Below are 18,214 nucleotides of genomic sequence, written 5' to 3'. Positions count from 1 at the left end.
AGCCTGGGTGACAGAGAGAGACTCCGTCTCAAAAAAACAAAAAACAAAACAAAAAAAAAGAGTCATGGGCTAGAAATGTACTACCTTGGGGGAGAAAAAGAATAGACTACCACAAATTGTCACACTTTTTAGGAAAATATTTTACAGAAAATGGCAGTATGCAGAGAGAGTTATTGAAGGGGGGTATAAATATATTCTCTGAGGGGTATTCTGAAGTTCTTTTAATGAAGGATAATAACTAAGAGCTTGGACTACAAAGGCATATACAACACTGTAAGATTCAACTACAGAATGCCTCAAGATTCCAAACTCAGTTTCTTTAGAAATTCTGCGCCAGAACAGGAGCATCATGTTTAAAATTCCTTGCCAAGTAGCCCAGGTAAAAACCAACTTTTAAAAACTTAGCTATATTTCTGCCAATGTACAAAAGAATACCACCCAAATCCAGAAATTGATACAATTTGTTCATCCTTGCTGCTGCAATTTTCTCAAAACGAAAATACAAAAGCAAACTATCTGAATTCATAACAAGCAGCACACATTCAGGCCTTAGGCTTCAAAAGCATGGTCAACACCTCAGTAGTCTAAAGACATCTTCAGATGCTTTAGTCTCCCAAGACTCAGCTGGGGATTCTGCCTATGCCATCCCTTCTGCAACATGTGGTGGGTGGAGGGTGGGGAGAATGGCGGTGGTAGAAGGCCTCTCCAAGACTCTCTACCTCCAACCTCTCTTACTCCACTGCACCCAGTTCCTCTACCTTCTGCATCTTGGGGACAGGGAGGCTGGAGAACAGTCTACCCTCACAAATACACTAACTTAGAAAAAAAAACACTTCTAAATGTTTAGTATTAGAAATACTAACTTAGGAAAAAAAACACTTTAAATATTAGAAAACTTTTCTTAATCCAAGCAAATTCAATTATCATTAGTCTATGGTACTGTTTGCAGCAGCAAAAAAAAACCCAAAATATAAATAAATATGGAAACAATTAAATAAATTATGGTGCATCCATGCAATAAACTACTAGGCAACCATTAAAAGAATGCAGCAGATCTATGTGTACTTGGATATATCCAAGATATTTTCAGTGAAAAGAGTGAAGTGCAAAACAATGTCTAAAATATACCACCATTTGAGTTTTTTTAATGTGGATGCAGAAATATATGATTTACACACATAGAATGTTTCTGTAAAAATACAAAAGAAACTGGGAATAATAGTGGCCTACAGAAGGGACTGGGGAACTAGGGGTTCCAGTAAAAAGGAATACACTCTTTTTTGATATTAAAAAAAAAATTTTACTATGTACGTGTATCCCTGCTTAAAATGTTTTAAAGGCATACTTAAGTCTGTGATTATGATTTTAAAAAAATAAAGCAACAGAAGAAAAAGTAATGCCTATTAAAAGCAATCTCATTTTTCTTAACTATTTCTAAAGTCTTTGTGGCACAATTTGAATTCAGTAAAACAGGGGAGAGTGGAGGGATTGGGAGTTTGGAGAGGTCCCTTTCACCCTCCTTTAAAATTACAGTAACTTTCAACTGGCCATAATGCTAAAAAAAAAAAAACTACTTGCTTCTCCAACAAAAATATTTGGCTCCATTGTAACCAACATTTAAAAGATACAAATACATTAGCAAGTCTGTGACTAAAGTTCAATTACATTTTATATGCTAATATGAAATGCTAATCATATTTTTTATGAGTCAACAGTTTTACATAAGATTATTTTGTTTCTAAACTAACAAAGAACTTAAGAATTACTGAAGCATCCAAATTACCTAAACTCACTCCAGTCAAGCATCAGTTCAGTAAAAAACTAAAGGGTTTTCCCCCATAGCTTCAAAATTCCCAATCTTCTCCATTTCCAAGCACGATGTGGGGCAGGGGCAAGGGAGATGGCAGGCAAAGCCTAAGCCTGTCCAACCCTCTTAAGACTCTGTAGATGGCTCCTCCTGGTTTCAGGGATCCCAGCTCCTCATATAGATACAGCCATCATCAGCAATCCCACATTAAGTGCACTGATTCCATTAACAACAGTGGCAGGCAAGTGGCTCCACTGGCTTGGATTGTGAAGCTCAACCTGTGGCCCATGCACCTGCGAATAACAACAGGCTCTCTCATCAGTCACACAGGGCAAAGGAAGTGGAGCTGCCCCACCCGACACCCACACAGAACCAGACTGCTGATTGCCTCTTTGTAACCACTGCCACAAAAAGTAAAGCAAATGCCCTGCAACTGGATTTTTACTAATGGAAATGCATTTGTCGAGAATCCAAAGATGCTCAGTTATCTTGGAAAAAAAGTTATAACATGATCTTCAAAAATGAAGACGAGTAAAGGAATTTTGCCAACTTAAAACATTCATCAAAATAGATATTTGAAGCAGCAAAATACGACAAAATACTAGTTTCTCATTTTTTAAAAACCTGAACATTCAGAACTAAAACTATAACACTGTAAAAAAAAAAGTGTCCAGGGATAGGAAAAAAATATTTCTTAATCATATATAAATTGGTTATTTATTCATACCTCCATTTACATACACATATTTGCCAGGTGCTCAGTACCAGGATGCCATGGTGATTAAAAGACAGACACAGTCCCTACCTTCAGAGCTTACAATAGTAAATGAACACAAGGAATAATGCATTGGTGTATAGTTTATCTCTCCCACAAGGGACAATTAGGAAAAACATCCTGGCAGTAGGTTCACAGGTTTTAATATTCTCTATAGAGTGGCTTTAAAGCATTTTATGATAAATTACAATTAAAATGAGCTAAAAATAAAATATTTCATATAGTGAAAAGTGTCACTGAGAAAATCAATGGTGAGAAAAAAGTGCCTCGAATGGAGGTAAGGATGTCTAGGGAAGGCTTTGCTGAACTGAACCCTCCATGATTAAAAGGAACTAAATGTAACAAACTTGATGTCCGGCCAGCTGGATACAATGGCTCATGCCTGTAATCCCAGCACTTTGAGAGCCCAAGGCGGGTGGAATGTTTGAGGTCAGGGGTTCAAGACCAGCCTGGACAACAGGGCAAAACCCTACCTCTACTAAAAATATAAAAAGTAGCTGAGCATGGTGGTGCATGCCTATGGTCCCAGCTACTTGGGAGGCTGATGTGGGAGGATCTCTTGAGCCCAGGAGGCAGAGGCTGCAGTGAGCCAGGATCACACCACTGCACTCCAGCCTGGGTGACAGAGCGAGACCCTGTCTCAAAAAAATAAAAATAAATAAAAATTGACATCCTTGGGATGGACAGAAGACCCATATGGGAAAGCAAGTGGAAAAGTGGTAGAGGTGCGCAGGGAACAAGAAACAAAGAGTATTGTAGGCCACACAAGGAGTTTGGATTTTATTCTAATTACGATGGAAAGCCACTGGCAGCCTCTAAGCCTGGAAATGACAAGATGAGATCTCATTAAACATAATCATTTCTTGTTTAGAACATAATACATTTTCAAATAGGAAGAACATTATAAGTTGGTATGTTGCAGTATTGCTTCCATGCCTTCATTCAGGTATAATTTATTTAGTGTCTACTCTGTGCTAGGTTGTGTGCAAGGTACTAACCAGGAATAAAACAGCATCTCTGACCTTGAGCTCACAGATGAGAAACACTGAACAAATAATCGCAATTGTAATATTTATAAGAGTGGAATATGTGGAATGCTGTGAGTGTCCAGAGCAAAGGGTGGTTAATGCAACCTGAGGGTGTCCAGGAGGGAAGGCTTCACAGAAGCCCTGGGCCTTAAAGGACAAACAGGGATTTCTTTAGCAGAGCATTCCCCCCACACCTAAGCCTCTGATAGAATACAAGAAAATCTGGGGCCTACCAAAGACTCTGCCTTTTGAAGTATTTATGTGCCAGGTGCAAGAGCTCATGCCTGTAATCCCAGTGCTTTGGGAAGCTGAGGTAGGAGGATCGTTTAAGGCCAGGAGTTTGAGACCAGCCTGGGCAACAGAGCAAGACCCTGCCTCTACAAAATTTTTTAATAAAATTTGTTTTTTTTTTTTTTTTTGAGATGGAGTCTTGCTCTGTCGCCCAGGCTGGAGTGCAGTGGCGTGATCTCAGCTCACTGCAGCCTCCGCCTCCCAGGTTCTGGCAATTCTCCTGCCTCAGCCTCCCAAGTAGCTGGGATTACAGGCACGCGCCACCACGCCCAGCTAATTTTTGTATTTTTAGTAGAGACGGGGTTTCACCATGTTGGCCAGGCTGGTCTCAAATCCCTGACCTCAAGTGATCCACCCACCTCAGCCTCCCAAAGTGCTGGGATTACAGGTGTGAGCCACTGCACCTGGCCCAAAATTTTTTTAATACCAACTTTTTTTGCAGCCATTTTTACCCCCCTCAACTACAAGATTTTATCAAAATTTTGAAACAGAGATTTTGAAAAAATTCCAAATACTCTCCACTTAGATTCAAAAATTTTAAATTTCCTGATTATCTTTCTATATACACAAATATTTATACACACACACACATTTTATGAACCATCTGAAAATGCTGAGGATATCATACCTCACCCTCTAAACTCTTCAGCTTGCATCTCCCAACAATAAGCACATTCTCCTTTATGTATAACTACAATGCCATTATCACACCAAAAAAGACAAAAAAAAAAAAAAAATTGCCCTGGTGCAGTGGCTCACGCCTGTAATCCCAGCACTTTGAGAGGCCAAGGCAGGCGGGTCACCTGAGGTCAGGAGTTCAAGACCAGCCTGATCAACATGGAGAAACCCTGTCTCCACTAAAAATAAATTAGCGGGGTGTGGTGGCACATGCCTATAATCCCAGCTACTTGGGAGGCTGAGGCAGGAGAACTGCTTGAACCCGGGAGGCAGAGGTTGCGGTGAGCCGAGATGACGCCATTGCACTCCAGCCTGGGCAACAAGAGCAAAATGCTGTCTCAAAAAAAAAAAAAATCAACAATTCCTTAATATCATCTATTATCAGGTACTTCTTTTTTTTAAATACAAAGGACTTTGCTGAAAATTTTATTGAAGGAATGTGTTTTAATAAACTGGTTAGATTTATTACTTGCATTGCATTTTGACATTTTTAAAATGTAATAATACTTTATAAAATTTAAGTTAAGGAATCTTTCCTTGGCAAGATTCATCACTGGCACGGGCATGGTGGCTCATGCCTATAATCCCAACACCATGGGAGGCCCAGGCGGGCAGATCACTTGAGGTCAGGAGTTCGAGACCAGCCTGGCCAACATGGTGAAATCCCGTCTCTACTAAAAATACAAAAATTAGCTGGGTGTGGTGGTGCGTGCCTGTCTATAATCCCAGTTGCTCAGGAGGCTGAGGCAGGAGAATCACTTGAACCAGGAGGCGGAGGTTGCAGTGAGCCAAGATCGCACCACTGTACTCCAGCCTGGGTGACAGAGTCTGTTTCAAAAATAAATTAATTAATTAATTAAAAATCAATTTTAAAAATAAAAATTAAAAATATATTAAAAGAATAATTGTGGGCCAGCCATAGTGGCTCATGCCTATAAACCCAGCATTTTGGGAGGCTGAGGCGGGCAGATCACTTGAGATCACGAGTTCGAGACCAGCTTGGCCAACATGGAGAAACCCCCATCACTACTAAAAATATAAAAAATTAGCCAGGCGTGGTGGCACGTGCCTGTAATCCCAGCTACTTGGGAGTCTGAGGCAGGAAAATCGCTTGAACCCAGGAGGCAGAGGCTGCAATGAGCCAAGATCGAGCCACTGCACTCCAGTCTGGGCGACAGAGCGAGACTCCGTCTCAAAATAATAATAATAATAATTTTGGTAATCAAATATACCAAAAAGTGTGACAGCGGTCCATGCGAGACTGACATTTTTGGAGCACTGCCTTAGCAGAAGAACACCCTAAGCAGATGGAACATGGCAGGAAAGGATTTACAGGAGAGCGGGCTGGTGAGGCTGCAGCGGCCATGAGAGAAGGGAATAAGCTGGACAAACTGACTGAGCCTGAGTGCTTCAAGGATTCCGCATGCCTTCCTGAGGAGTTTGGACTCTACCCGGCCAACTGTGGGATTTTATGTGACTAAAATCAAGTTTGTTTAGAAAGCTCTACTTGGCCTCAGTGTAGCTGGATGGATGGGAGAGGTGCGGAAGGTAGGAGGACTATTTGGAAGCAACAGAAAAAGGTTTGTATTTTTCACTGCAAATATGTAACATTTTAGTTTTATGGGTTGAATAAGCCTACTACATTGATAAATGAACAAAACAAAAACAGTAAAACTAAACAAAGTTTATCTTGAAAATGTTCATGTTGGTAGAACAGCAACTATCAAAAGAGTCAGTAGAGACTTAAATAAATTTTTTTTAAATGGAGTCTCACTCTGTTGCCCAGGCTGGAGTGCAGCGGTGCCATCTCATCTCACTGAAACCCCCGCTTCCCAGGTTCAAGTGATTCTCCTGCCTCAGCCTCCCCAGTAGCTGGGATTACAGGCACATGCCACCACGCCCAGCTAATTTTTTATTAAAATTGATGGGGTTTCACTATGTTGGCCAGGCTGGTCTCAAACTCCTGGCCTCAAGTGATCCGCCCACCTCAGCCTCCCAAAATACTGGGATTACAGGCGTGAGCAACCGCGCCCGGCCAGAGACGTAAGAAAATTTTGAAAGGAGCCCTTCAGCATTTTTGACAGTCTCAGCATTTGATGAAGCTCTTTTTAATATCTAGTTTCACTTTCCAAGGTGTCTTTCCTTTTCCTTGGCAAGGTTCATCACTGGCACTAGTTTTACATGTATCAGTCACAATCAAAATTTAAATTTCCAAAGGAAAGAAGTGGGGTACAGAATAGATAAAATGGTTTAAAACATAGAGCATCCCCTCAAAGCAGTGCTGACAGCAACTCTGAGGAGCTCCATTTATGCAGAATCCACGGGGAAGGCTGCCCCAAGAGCCAGCCGCCAGTCCTGCCTGGGAGGAGAGGGAAGCAGAGAATGTCCAGCTATCCTGCCGTGGGACAGGATGCTGGCCCTTCACCTCTACTCCACTAGGAGGACTCTCATTTTATTTTACTTATTGGGCTTCCTAGAAAGATTTCATTTGAACAAAGGGTTCCACAAAACACTTGAAAACCAAGGAGTCAGAACTGTACGTTCTAACTCCAAGGTTGGCAATTGAAGAATAAGACCTCAAGTTCCACAGGAAAGCTGCCAGTGGACAAAACAAACACCATCGCTGAGGAGCAATGTAAAGAAAGAGACCTGGGCAAACAGGCCTACCAGAGGACTGGCGTCTTTTGGGTAGAAGAAGAAATTCTATTTTGGACCTGTGGATTCTGAGGTGCCAGTGTGGCACCCAACTTGGAAGCCCAACGGGCAGGGATGTAGGGGTCTTAGAGGAGCACAGGAGCTAGACAAACTCTAAATGTGGACAACTTCATTGAGAGAGATGTAAATAGAAAGAAGGGAAGGTCTTAAAAGGTTACAGAAGGCCAAGAAAGAAAGGTCTGCCTCAAGACAGGGCTTTCTGGAGAACCTGAATTCTCCTCCAAGGTAGTCTATATCCAGGAGCAGAGAGAGGCACCGGCTGGAAGGCTGCAGGTGGCTTATGGGGCCACAGAAGGGAAAGAGGGAAAGAACAAAGCGGATTGGCTAGGGAGCAGCTCAAAGATTAGACAGTGGGTCCAGGCCTGATGGGGCTGGGACTCTGGGAGAAAATGAAGGTCACAATGAGATAAAAGACGAGGCACAGGGAGAACAGGGAATCCTCTCAAGGAAGCTGTAGAGAACCCAACATTTTACCAGCACACTATTCCGGAAAGCACTCCTGTCAGACAAAGTCAATAGAAAGCCAAAAACAGGACTAAAAGTCAATGGCTAGGAGAGGAGCTAGGGTGAGGGCAGTTGTGTCTTACCGCCCTGGCTGGCTGCGGGATCATGCAGCCCTCCTCAAGCACTTGCTGCAGAAAAGGAAGACTCTCCCTAGAAGGGGAGGCCAGAAGAGACCACCCAGCCCTCTGCTTCCCTTGTCATAGCCATTCCTGAGAATGGAGCCTGACAACAAAGAAAGTCATTTGAAGCTCTTCTCTGTTGATTGAGGAGCCCAATTGAATACTTACAGGAAAACTGGGTACAGATAATGCCTAGGAGATCTAAGCCTGTTTCCCAATTTGCATACGGTGTTATTCATATTAACGATAAAGAAAACTATGTATTTTTAAGTGCAACTATAACTTGATTGAGAACTGGGAAGCCAACATTAAAAGAGAAATAAAATTAAACTAATATTAATTACATTAAGAGATCAACGGATTCAGATGTTTTAATACCACCATAAACACCTATAACAACAATAATACACCCAAAGTTTCTCAAATTTCTGTCTTTAGCTAGACCACCCAACCCTGCTCATTTTGCTCAATGATAAAAATGAAAACCAGGCTAGGCATAGTGGCTCATGCCTGTAATCCCAGCACTTTGGGAAGCTGAGGCTAGAGAATCACTTGAGGCCAGGAGTTTTGAGGCCAGCTTAGACAACACTGAGAGACCCCATCTCTACAAAAAATGTTTTAAAGTCCTGGCGCAGTGGCTCACGCCTGTAATCTCAGCACTTTAGGAGGCCAAGGCGGATGGATCACCTGAGGTCAGGTGTTCAAGACCAGCCTGGCTAACATGATGAAACCCTGTCTCTACTAAAAACACAAAAAATTAGCCAGGCATGGTGGCAGGCACCTGTAATCCCAGCTACTCGGGAGGCTGAGGCAGGAGAATCACTTCAACCCGGGAGGCAGAGGTGGCCAAGATTGCACCGCTGCACTCCAGCCTGGGCAACAAGAGCAAAACTTAGTCTCAAAAAAAAAAAAATGTTTTAAAAAAATTAGCCAGGTGCTGTGGCATGCACCTGTAGTCCTAGCTACTCAGGAGGCTGAGGCAGGAGAATTGCTTGAGCCCAGGCACTCCAGCTTAGACAACTGTCTCCTACCCTGTATCTCCTCCCCTAACCATTGACTTTTACTACCGTGGCTCTATTCCCTATTAGACAACATCATGCCTAAGAAACTGATACTTTCAGAAAAGCCTTACTAACTCTAGGAAACAACTAACCATTATTAAGAATTGAATAGTAACATAAAGCACAATAAAAATCAGGCTCCATGACATTCACTGTCTATTCTTCAACGGTTTCCAGAAAGTCAAAAACATCCTTGCCATGAAGAGAGGAGAGTAAGACGGTCTCCCCCCCGGGAACAAACAGTATTAGGAAACTCATCCCACATTTACTACATTAATACAGCCATTAAAAATAATAATGGAGAAAAATATAACTCTTTAACCATTCTGCAAGTATATACTTGCTCAACTCTCTATTAGCCTTAACTGTCCAACCTGCTTTCTCTCCAACCAGGATTGGACATCTATATTTCACAAATACAGAAATAAAGTGATACAGTAAATCTAAAATACAAAGCATTATTTAGGTGGTATCAATATTATGTAAGTCATTAAGCCTCTTTAAACACCTACTAGTTTTCTATCAATACAGAAACAAGAGTGAAATATGGCAAAACCTCAACTAACCAGAACAGCTGGGGATTGAGTCACTGAATATGCTTTTCAGAAAGGTGAAGGCTTATTTACAATTCTGAACACACACACACATTTTTTTGGTTAACTGTTCTGGACGACATGCTTTGACACAGGCCAACATCATGAATGTCAGTGATCACACAGTAAGATGGCATCCTGAGACCCACAAGGCCTTACTCCTTACTCAATGTGACCCCAGACTCCAGCAACCTTTGCTTTTATATTTTCCTTGTCTTCCACCCTGCTGTCACAATCTACTCCGTTTCTTTTGTTCGAATAAGCAAGTGTGCCCAAACTGTATCTAAGGACAAGGTACCTGGTTCTCTCGGCTCTGCTGGGCACATACGGAGTTCTTCCAAGGGAGGTAAACAAATCCTAGCAAACAGTATTCTGTGACCTGACCTCCACTTTACCTGCTGTGGAAGTCTTTCAAATAATTTACTTCCTCAAAAAAAATTCTGACACATGCTACAACATGGATGAACCTTAAAGACATTATGTTAAGTGAACTAAGGTAATCACAAAAGAATAAATACTGTATGACTCCACTTAGATGAAGCACCTAGAATAGTCAAAATCATAAAGACAGAAAGTAGAACAGTGGCTGTCTAGGGTGGGAGGGGGGAGTTGGGGAATCACTGTTTCATGGGTACAGAGTTTCAGTCTGGGAAGATTAAAAAAGTTCTAGAGATGGACGGTGGTAATGGTTACAAAACAATGTGAATGTACTTAATGCCACTGACCTGTACATGTAAAAGTGGTTAAAATGGTAAAGTTCATGCTATATGTATATAACTTACAACAACCATAAGTTTGTTGTTTCTTTTTGTCTTTTTTTTTTTTTGGAGACAGAGTCTCTCTCTGTTGCCCAAGCTGGAGTGCAGTGGTGTCATCTCAGCTCACTGCAACCCCCACCTCGTGGGTTCAAGCAATTCTCCTGCCTCAGCTTCCCAAGCAGCTGGGACTACAGGCGTTCGCCACCACGCCTGGCTAATTTTTTGGTATACATTTTTTTTAATTTGGTTTCATTTAAGTTCCAGGATACATGTGCAGGATGCGCAGGTTTGTTACATATAAACATTTTTAATAATAAAAATGTATATCCTCATTACATATCACTATGTTCTAGACAGGCAATATGCTAAGTGCATCGGTGTGATCACCATCTAACCACTCCAAGAGGGTTATTTTATGACGCAAGTCAAAATGAGCCCAAAAGGTATCTTAAAGTTACAATTCAAAATTACCATATACTATTTTTAACACAGAAAAAGCACATTTTAGAGGAACTGATCCTTAAGAAAGAACACTAGAAAAAACTGAGAGACAGGAAAGCACTCTAGTCTGGGGAGCAAATTAATGTGAACAGAAATGAAGAACAAGTGGCAACCCATGGGCAGCCTTACTACTGAGCAAATATTCCATAGTAGCCACCTCAAATGGTTTTTAAAAAACTCTTCAGAGTATAAAAAATAATAATTTGGAATTCAAATCTGAGTACTTGTTGGTTAACACTTTAAATTGAATATCAGCAAGAAAAACTCCTGAGGCATTTTAGTAATTGCTAAATTTCTCATCGCAGCTCATGTTGTCATTCCAAACGTGTGACTGTCCCACACTTTCAACTGCCAACAAACCACCTTCCATCTCTCATCTAAGATCCTCTCCAAATACCATCTCAGACAGAAGAACCCAACTTTCCCAGATAAACAGATACTGACACTTAACAACCCTATCTGCCCCACATCCGTTTAATAATTAACCTTTCTCCAGACTAAGCAAAAACATCAAAAAAGAACCAATGCACCAGACCAGTATGCCAGTTAAAAAAAACAAAAACAAAAGACCCAATGCACACAGCACTGTGCATTATGTTAGAAATACCACCTTACAGCCTCTCTCTGCATAGTGACATGCTTGGCTCACTAAAGTTATTCAACTGTTCAAACCACAGAGTTCAACAGGGACTTAACTCATCATTTAATACACAATATGCAGACTACTTTTTTTTGTTTTTATTTATTTTTCTGAGACAGGGTCTCGCTGTGTCACCAGGCTGAAGGGGTGTGATCACAGCCCACTGCAACATCTGTCTCCCTGGCTCAAGAGATTACCTGCCTCAGCCTCCCGAGTAGCTGAGACTACAGGCATGCACCAAGACACCTGAATTTTGTTGTTGTTGTTGTTTGTTTTTTGTTTTTTGTAGAGACAGGGCTTCCCTATGTTGTCCAGGCTGATATCAAACTCCTGGACTCCAGAGATCTGCCTGCCTTGGTCTCCCAAAATGCTGGGATGACAGGTGTAAGTCACTGCGCCCGGCCTATTTTTTGTTTTTAAATAAATTCCTTGAGTGATTGCCTAAAAACAAAAGAGAGCTAAGTAAGGTTATAAACATTCTCTTGAATAAAAGAAAGAATAATTACATACACATTTTCAGGTGTCTCTGAGTTAGAGGAAAAGGTTTACAATCAAATCATTAAAACTTATGCAGTGAAGTCATGTAATTTTTCTATTAATAATGTGTCGTCGTTCTTATCCTTCCTCCCCCTTTCGAAAAGTTTAAACATGAATCTGCAACAACCTGACCACATTCTTTCTATTTTAAATCATTTTCCGCCAGGCGCCATGGCTCACGCCTGTAATCTCAGCACTTTGGGAGGCCAAGGAGGGTGGATCACCCGAGATCAGGAGTTCAAGACTAGCCTGACCAACATGGTGAAACCCCATCTTTACTAAAAATACCAAAATTAGCCAGGCATGGTGGCGCATGCCCATAATCCCAGCTACTCGGGAGGCTGAGGCAGGAGAATTGCTTGAACCCGGGAGGCAGAGGTTGCACTGAGCCGAGATTGTGCCATTGCACTCCAGCCTGGGCAACAAGAGTAAAAGTCTGTCTCAAAAAAAAAAATTATTTTCCAATGAGGTTAGTATCCCCTGAAGAATGGGAGACTCCTATCAAAATCCCACTCCCCAAACTCTAATGGTTCAAAATCTCCCAGGTAACCAAAATCCCCACACACTTTTATCCCATTTAATAACTATGTATATACAGAAATACTATTTTCAAATACAAAATATCCCAGTTAGGTAACAAATGCTATATACTAAAATACTCTGCCATAAGGAAGTTGTATCATTTACTCATTACAAGTTCTTTTATTTTATGTAATTATTCCAAAATAATGGTTATCAGCCAAATAATCCCAGAAAGGAAAATTCTGGAAAATTATGAGAAAAAAATGTAACATTAAAAATATTAAAGATGTAAAATGTCTGTCTAAATAATGGCCTTCTGGTTTTTGGACTGTATCTATTTACTTAATGTGAACATAACATGAAGTCAAAATAAAAAGCCAATGACGTTTGTATAGTTCATCTTTTCTATAGACTTTAGAGTTAAATGATACCTGCTGCTACACCACCATTCCACAGCTAAACCCAGTCTAGGTATCACTGTGAAAGCAAAAGTATACTACAGAAGCAGTAAGATTATGGATAGGCAAATCATATTGGGTTGGTTGGTCTGTTTTTTGAGACAGTCTCACTCTGTTACCCAGGCTGGAGTGCAGCAGTGCAATCATAACTCACTGCAACCTCGAACTCCTGAGCTCAAGGGATCCTCCCACCTCAGCCTCCTGAAGAGCTGGGACTATAAGTGCCTGCCACCGCGCCTGGCTAATTTTTTATTTTTTGTAGACACAGGGTCTCCCTTTTCTTTCATCCAGGCTGGCCTCGAACTCCTGGTCTCAAGCGACCCTCTTGCCTAGCCTCCCAAAGTGCTGGGATTATACGCGTGAGCCACTGTGCCTAGCCAGCAATCATTTTTAAAAGGAAAAATCTGAGTTTACACAAAACATAGCAAAAAAAGGAAATTCCCTTTCATTGTGTATTTTGTTTCTTATTGTGTATCTCTTTAGTTGCTTCTCTTATAAATGTAATAGATTTTAAATTAAACAATCTGATCACATAAAAGCCAAGAAATGTAAAAAGAGCCACAGAAAGAAACAATGAATCAGTATTAGCTAAGTCATCAATTACTCTCTTGGCTAATGAGGCTGTGAATCTTGGGTGGAGTGACCAAATCCAGCTTAGTTGCTGGTCAGTCAGTTGGCTGGCTAACTTAACACAGAAAGACAGAATTATTCAGCGAAATCATTTCACAAAAGAAAACCTTTTAACTTTGTGGACTATTCCCCATGGATCCCTACACCACAGGCCTTAGAACATTCCCAACTTTTATCACACAGATATCTTTGCAGTAAAAAACACAAGCCTTTGTTAGGAACTAACAAAATTAAGAATTCACTTACAACATCTAACCCATCTCCTTTACAGTAGAAACAAGAAAAGGCACAAGAAGACGTTGGTGAAGGAAATGCAGATTGTTGCAGCATTTGCTTCAGTGGAGAATATTTAAAAGTCCACCTTCCTAGAGAGAGGGTTAATTTAAAAAAGGTATCTTAGTCATGCTGATTTTTTTAATCACACCTGACATAATTTCTAGTTAACCTTTTGTTTTTGCTTTCATTGTTGGAATTTAAATGATTTGATAAACCAGCTGACTATCCTGTATATATAAGTCAAGTTAACTGCTGTCATTGAAAAGGTTGTTAAAGCTTTATACCCACATTCTTAATTCACTTAAGTTTAAAATACCAATTTTCATTCAATTTTCTCAGCAAATTCTAGGCATTAAGAAACTGATTCATCTACTGACACCTTCAACTCTAACTTGTTGGGAAAATTCATGATTCATTCTTCAAATCTGTTGTCTACAAATATATAGTACCTATATTCTAAAAATGGGAAGTAATAGATTAACACCATTGTCTGTGAACATAAGGACTCCCAAGAACTACCAATCGTAACCTGCAAAGTATTGCCCCCACTGAAAAGTGAACTTCTAAGAAGTCCCTCAGGACAGAATTTTAAGTTATTCTGGATTATAAAAACCCTAAGAATCATTATAAAAGCAAAGCGTCATGGCTAACACGGCCATAACTCCAAGTTTACATACAAGCTATCCCTCAGTTTGTTAGTATTGCCCCTTTAACCCTCAAAAGGGTCCTGTTTTGAGGCAAAACTCATCTGTGGTGACAGAAGTCAGAATTGTGGTTGCCTTGGGGAGGGGGAATGTGTTTACTGAACGGAAAGGATACAAGGCCTGAAAATGTTCCATATCTTGATCTGAGTGTGGTTATCAGGGCATACACATATATAAAAAGTCATTGAATTGTACCCTTAAGATCTTTCGGTAGGTTATATATACCTCAATAAAAATATACATAATTTTTAAGCACATTTAAATACATTGTTAAAAGTCTATTCAAATAATCATATAAAACCATTCTGGATCTAGCTACCAAGATGTTTTTTCCAAATGAATTTTAATAAAGACACACATTGCGAGCACGTTTATGTAGAACCTCTCAAAATACACACTGTGATTTCTAAGAATCTTTCAGTTAAGAAAGCCACCGAATTTTCGAACTGAAAGCACCCCCAAAAATGATCTGTTTATCTTAATGTTGCAAATAAGGAAAATCAAAGCTACAATGGGTAAGAAAAGTGTCCAAGATAAGGCAGTTAGTCAATGACAACGGTAATAACAGAACTGTTTCCTGATCTCTAGCCGTTTCTACCAGGCCGTTACTTTTCTGACATTGCAAACAAATCTTAACTCCGAATCTACCTATGGCCTAATTCAACAAATGCCTCAAAACGCTCGTCAACAGGCCTCAAAGTGTACACATGAAGACAGATCTTCCTTCATCCTCTCAAGCCAGTTGACAAATTAATGATTACATGTTCAGGCACTTTACCCAGATGCAATAAAATTAAGTATGACATCTTAGAAAATGTGGTTCAAGAGAAGACATAACGCGGGGACTGACAAAATCCATCTTACTTCCTTTCGAATCTCTTTGATGGTTACTTGGTTCTCAAACACAGATCACTGCTAACAGGACTCAAAAACACCACTTGGGACCATCAACCAGTGCTGCTTCGGGCGACCCGCTGGGAACACCCCCACCTGACTCGAGCGTCCACACTCCTTGAGCACAAGCTCTGGCGTTGACCTGTGCCTGTCGGCTTAGTTTTAGACCCTAAGGGAACGGCTGACATCTTGTGAAAAACTTAGCATAACGTACATCCTTTCCGCGGGAATTTATTTCTGTTCGCACAAGGCGTTTCTGCTCCGCACAGAGCAGGCCTTGCTTCCCAGGACGCCGCTCGCCCCTCCACAGCCTCCTTTTCAGCGTCCAAAATTGGACTTTAGGAACAGAAATCGAAACGGTCGCGGACCTCCCGAGCGGCAGGTCGGGGTGCTGCCGGGTCGGCGCGGGGTCCAGCGGCGGTGCCCGGCGGGCCGCGGCGCGGGAGAGGCCCGCTCACTTCACAACGGCGGCCCGGAGCCACCGGTTGCCGCGGCCGCTAGACGCTCCGCCACCGCGCAGCGACCGCCCGGGCCCTCCGAAGTTCCGACCGGCCGCGCGCCCGGCCCCAGCTGCGGGTTCGCGCCCCGCCCGGAGCGAGCCCGGGGGGCGGGTCCGCGGGGGCTCGGCGGGCGGAGCGCGGGGCGCGCGCGGGGAGGGGCGCGCGGCGGGCCCGGCGCGCCGGGGAACTTGGGCGCCCGCCACTGCCGCCGCCCGGCCACTTTCCTTTCACGCCTCCCGCGGGCTGACGCGCGCCGCGCTGCCTGCCAGGGGCTGACGGCCGCCGTCGCTCTCCGCCGCGGCGAGGCGCCCAGGCGCGCCCCTGCAGCCGGCCGGCCGGCGCGCGGGGCCGCGGGGCCGCGCGCTGGCGCCGCGCTCCCCCCGCCCCGCCCCCGCCCCCAACGTGCCGCCGCCGCCCGTTGGCGCCTCAGCCCGCGCGCCCGCCGGCGCCCGGCGGTTTCCCGTTGGCAAAGTTGCGCGGCCGCTTCGAAGGGGACGCCGTACGGTCCCCTACCCCGGTGCCGCCGCCGCCCCTCCAGGCCGCCGCGCGGGAAGGCCCAGCCGGCGGCGCCGCTTTTTTACCTGCCGGGAGTTTTCGCGCGCGCGCTCGCTCGATCGCTCGCTTTTCCCCCTCTCGCGCTCGTTTTCTTTCTTTCTTTCCTTCTTTTCGCTCCCCCGCGCGGGCGCTTTTTCCTCCCGCGCTCGCCCGCTCGCGCCCTCCTTCCTGCTGGGTTCGGCGGAGCGGGGCGGCCGGCAGCTCTCCCCGCCCCCCTCCACCCGCGCTCCGGCGGAGGCGGCGGCGGCGCTCCGCGCTCCGACTCATTCCAATATGGCACGGACGCAGGGCGCATGCGCCCGCGCCCCCCCACCCCCAGCTCCGCGGTCCTCCCGGCAGCCTGCGCCCCTCGCGCCGCGCCCGTGGAGCTCCCGGGCCCGGCTGCCCCGCTCCCGCCCCAGCGCCATCCCTCCTGGCTGGGGCCGCGCGGGAGGTAAGGACTCCGCGGGCTGGTGTGCCGGGGGTCCGGCGCCGCGGGCCACCCACGCCCCCAGCCAGCAACTCGGCGCGGACGGCCCCGAGGCCGTGGCGCAGGACACGCGGCGGCGCCTCGGGCCCCCGACGGCGCTGTGGCCCCGAGCGGAACGGCCCGGAAGAGGAGACGCGTCCCCGGGAACCCAGTGCCGGCCCTGGCCCGGCCCCGACCTAGCCCGCGCCTCACCTCGGGTTGTAGACAGAGCAGCGGGGATCCCAGAGGGGTTCGCGGGTCGGACCTGGAGTACCGGCCCGGCGAAGCGCGCCTCTGTCGCCCGCACGTGACTGGCTCGGACAAGATGGCATGAGCGGAGAAGCGGCCGGATCCCAGATGCGCGCGTGCAGCCGCCGCGGGGACTGCGCCCGTTTGCCTGCCCCTCGTCGGGGATCGGGCGCGCCCTCTGAGACCTGAAAGGGCACCCAAGTGCCCCCTGTCTGCGAAGTCCGGCGCGGGCCCTTCGGCGCCCCCGATGTCTCTAGGCTTCCGCAGGAGGCGCCCTGTAAATCTTGAGTCTTCCTGCAGCGAGGGGCACAGGACAGCTGCGAATTGGGACGAACGAGCCCAGAGCCCCGGGAAGGATCAGAACCTCGAAGGCGGCTTCAAGTCGGCCCCGCAGCCCGAGGTGACTGTGGGCGGTTACGTTGCCCGAGCTCGCCCGCTCCTCCTGAGCGCGGGTGCCCGTGGGACATACACCCGCCCACCTGCTCCGGAAAGTTCCCTCCAGAAGGGAGTTCCCGCGCCACCGAGACCCGGGAGCTCCCGATCAGACTCCCAGGCCCTGAAAGGAGTTCTCGGACAGGGCCCAGAGGTGCCCCCACCGCAAGAAGAAAGTCTGGGGTTCCTACCGTGTGCCAAGTGCGAGCTCAAGCCACCTCCCTCAACCGCTCTGAGAAATATCCCACTTCACAAACTTGCTCAAAGTCACGCTGCTGGCTGGATTTGAATCCAGATTTTTTTTAGCACCACTGAAAAAACAATATGACAACCAGAGACAGAAAGAAAAATCTAAAAAGAATACAGTAATCCATATTGTTACAATGAAATGCAACTTTTCATGACATGAAACATATATATACTGTATATAGTTGCAACCACACTTTTTTTGTTACTACTTTCACTACCATTTTTATTTTGTTCACATGATTCATTTTTAAGGTGTGCAGGTGTCCTTAACTATTCACTCAGCCCCCTAA

General features: G+C 44.7%; 1 protein-coding gene across 7 annotated transcripts in view; it reads right to left on the bottom strand.

Moving 5' to 3' along the window:
* SFMBT1 (Scm like with four mbt domains 1) overlaps positions 1–17,651 on the bottom strand; it is a 146,697-nt gene extending 129,046 nt beyond the window's left edge. Inside the window, exons 1-2 of one of the 7 annotated variants that reach the window (XM_054483880.2) lie at positions 15,706–16,053; positions 13,864–13,982 (exon numbers count right to left, since the gene is read on the bottom strand). The gene's annotated coding sequence lies outside the window, so the exon portion shown is untranslated. Of the gene's footprint in view, positions 1–13,863; positions 13,983–15,705; positions 16,078–16,572; positions 16,822–17,207 lie in introns of those variants that run through there. The other 6 variants (XM_054483879.2, XM_054483878.2, XM_054483882.2 and 3 more) reach the window with 6 other exon arrangements.
* Between the last annotated feature and the right edge of the window lie 563 nt (positions 17,652–18,214).

Source organism: Pongo pygmaeus, chromosome 2, assembly GCF_028885625.2.
Source record: "Pongo pygmaeus isolate AG05252 chromosome 2, NHGRI_mPonPyg2-v2.0_pri, whole genome shotgun sequence".
Taxonomy (NCBI): Eukaryota; Metazoa; Chordata; class Mammalia; order Primates; family Hominidae; genus Pongo; species Pongo pygmaeus.
Note: the sequence above shows the minus strand (reverse complement) of the source record. Positions and strands in the feature narration are given on the sequence as shown.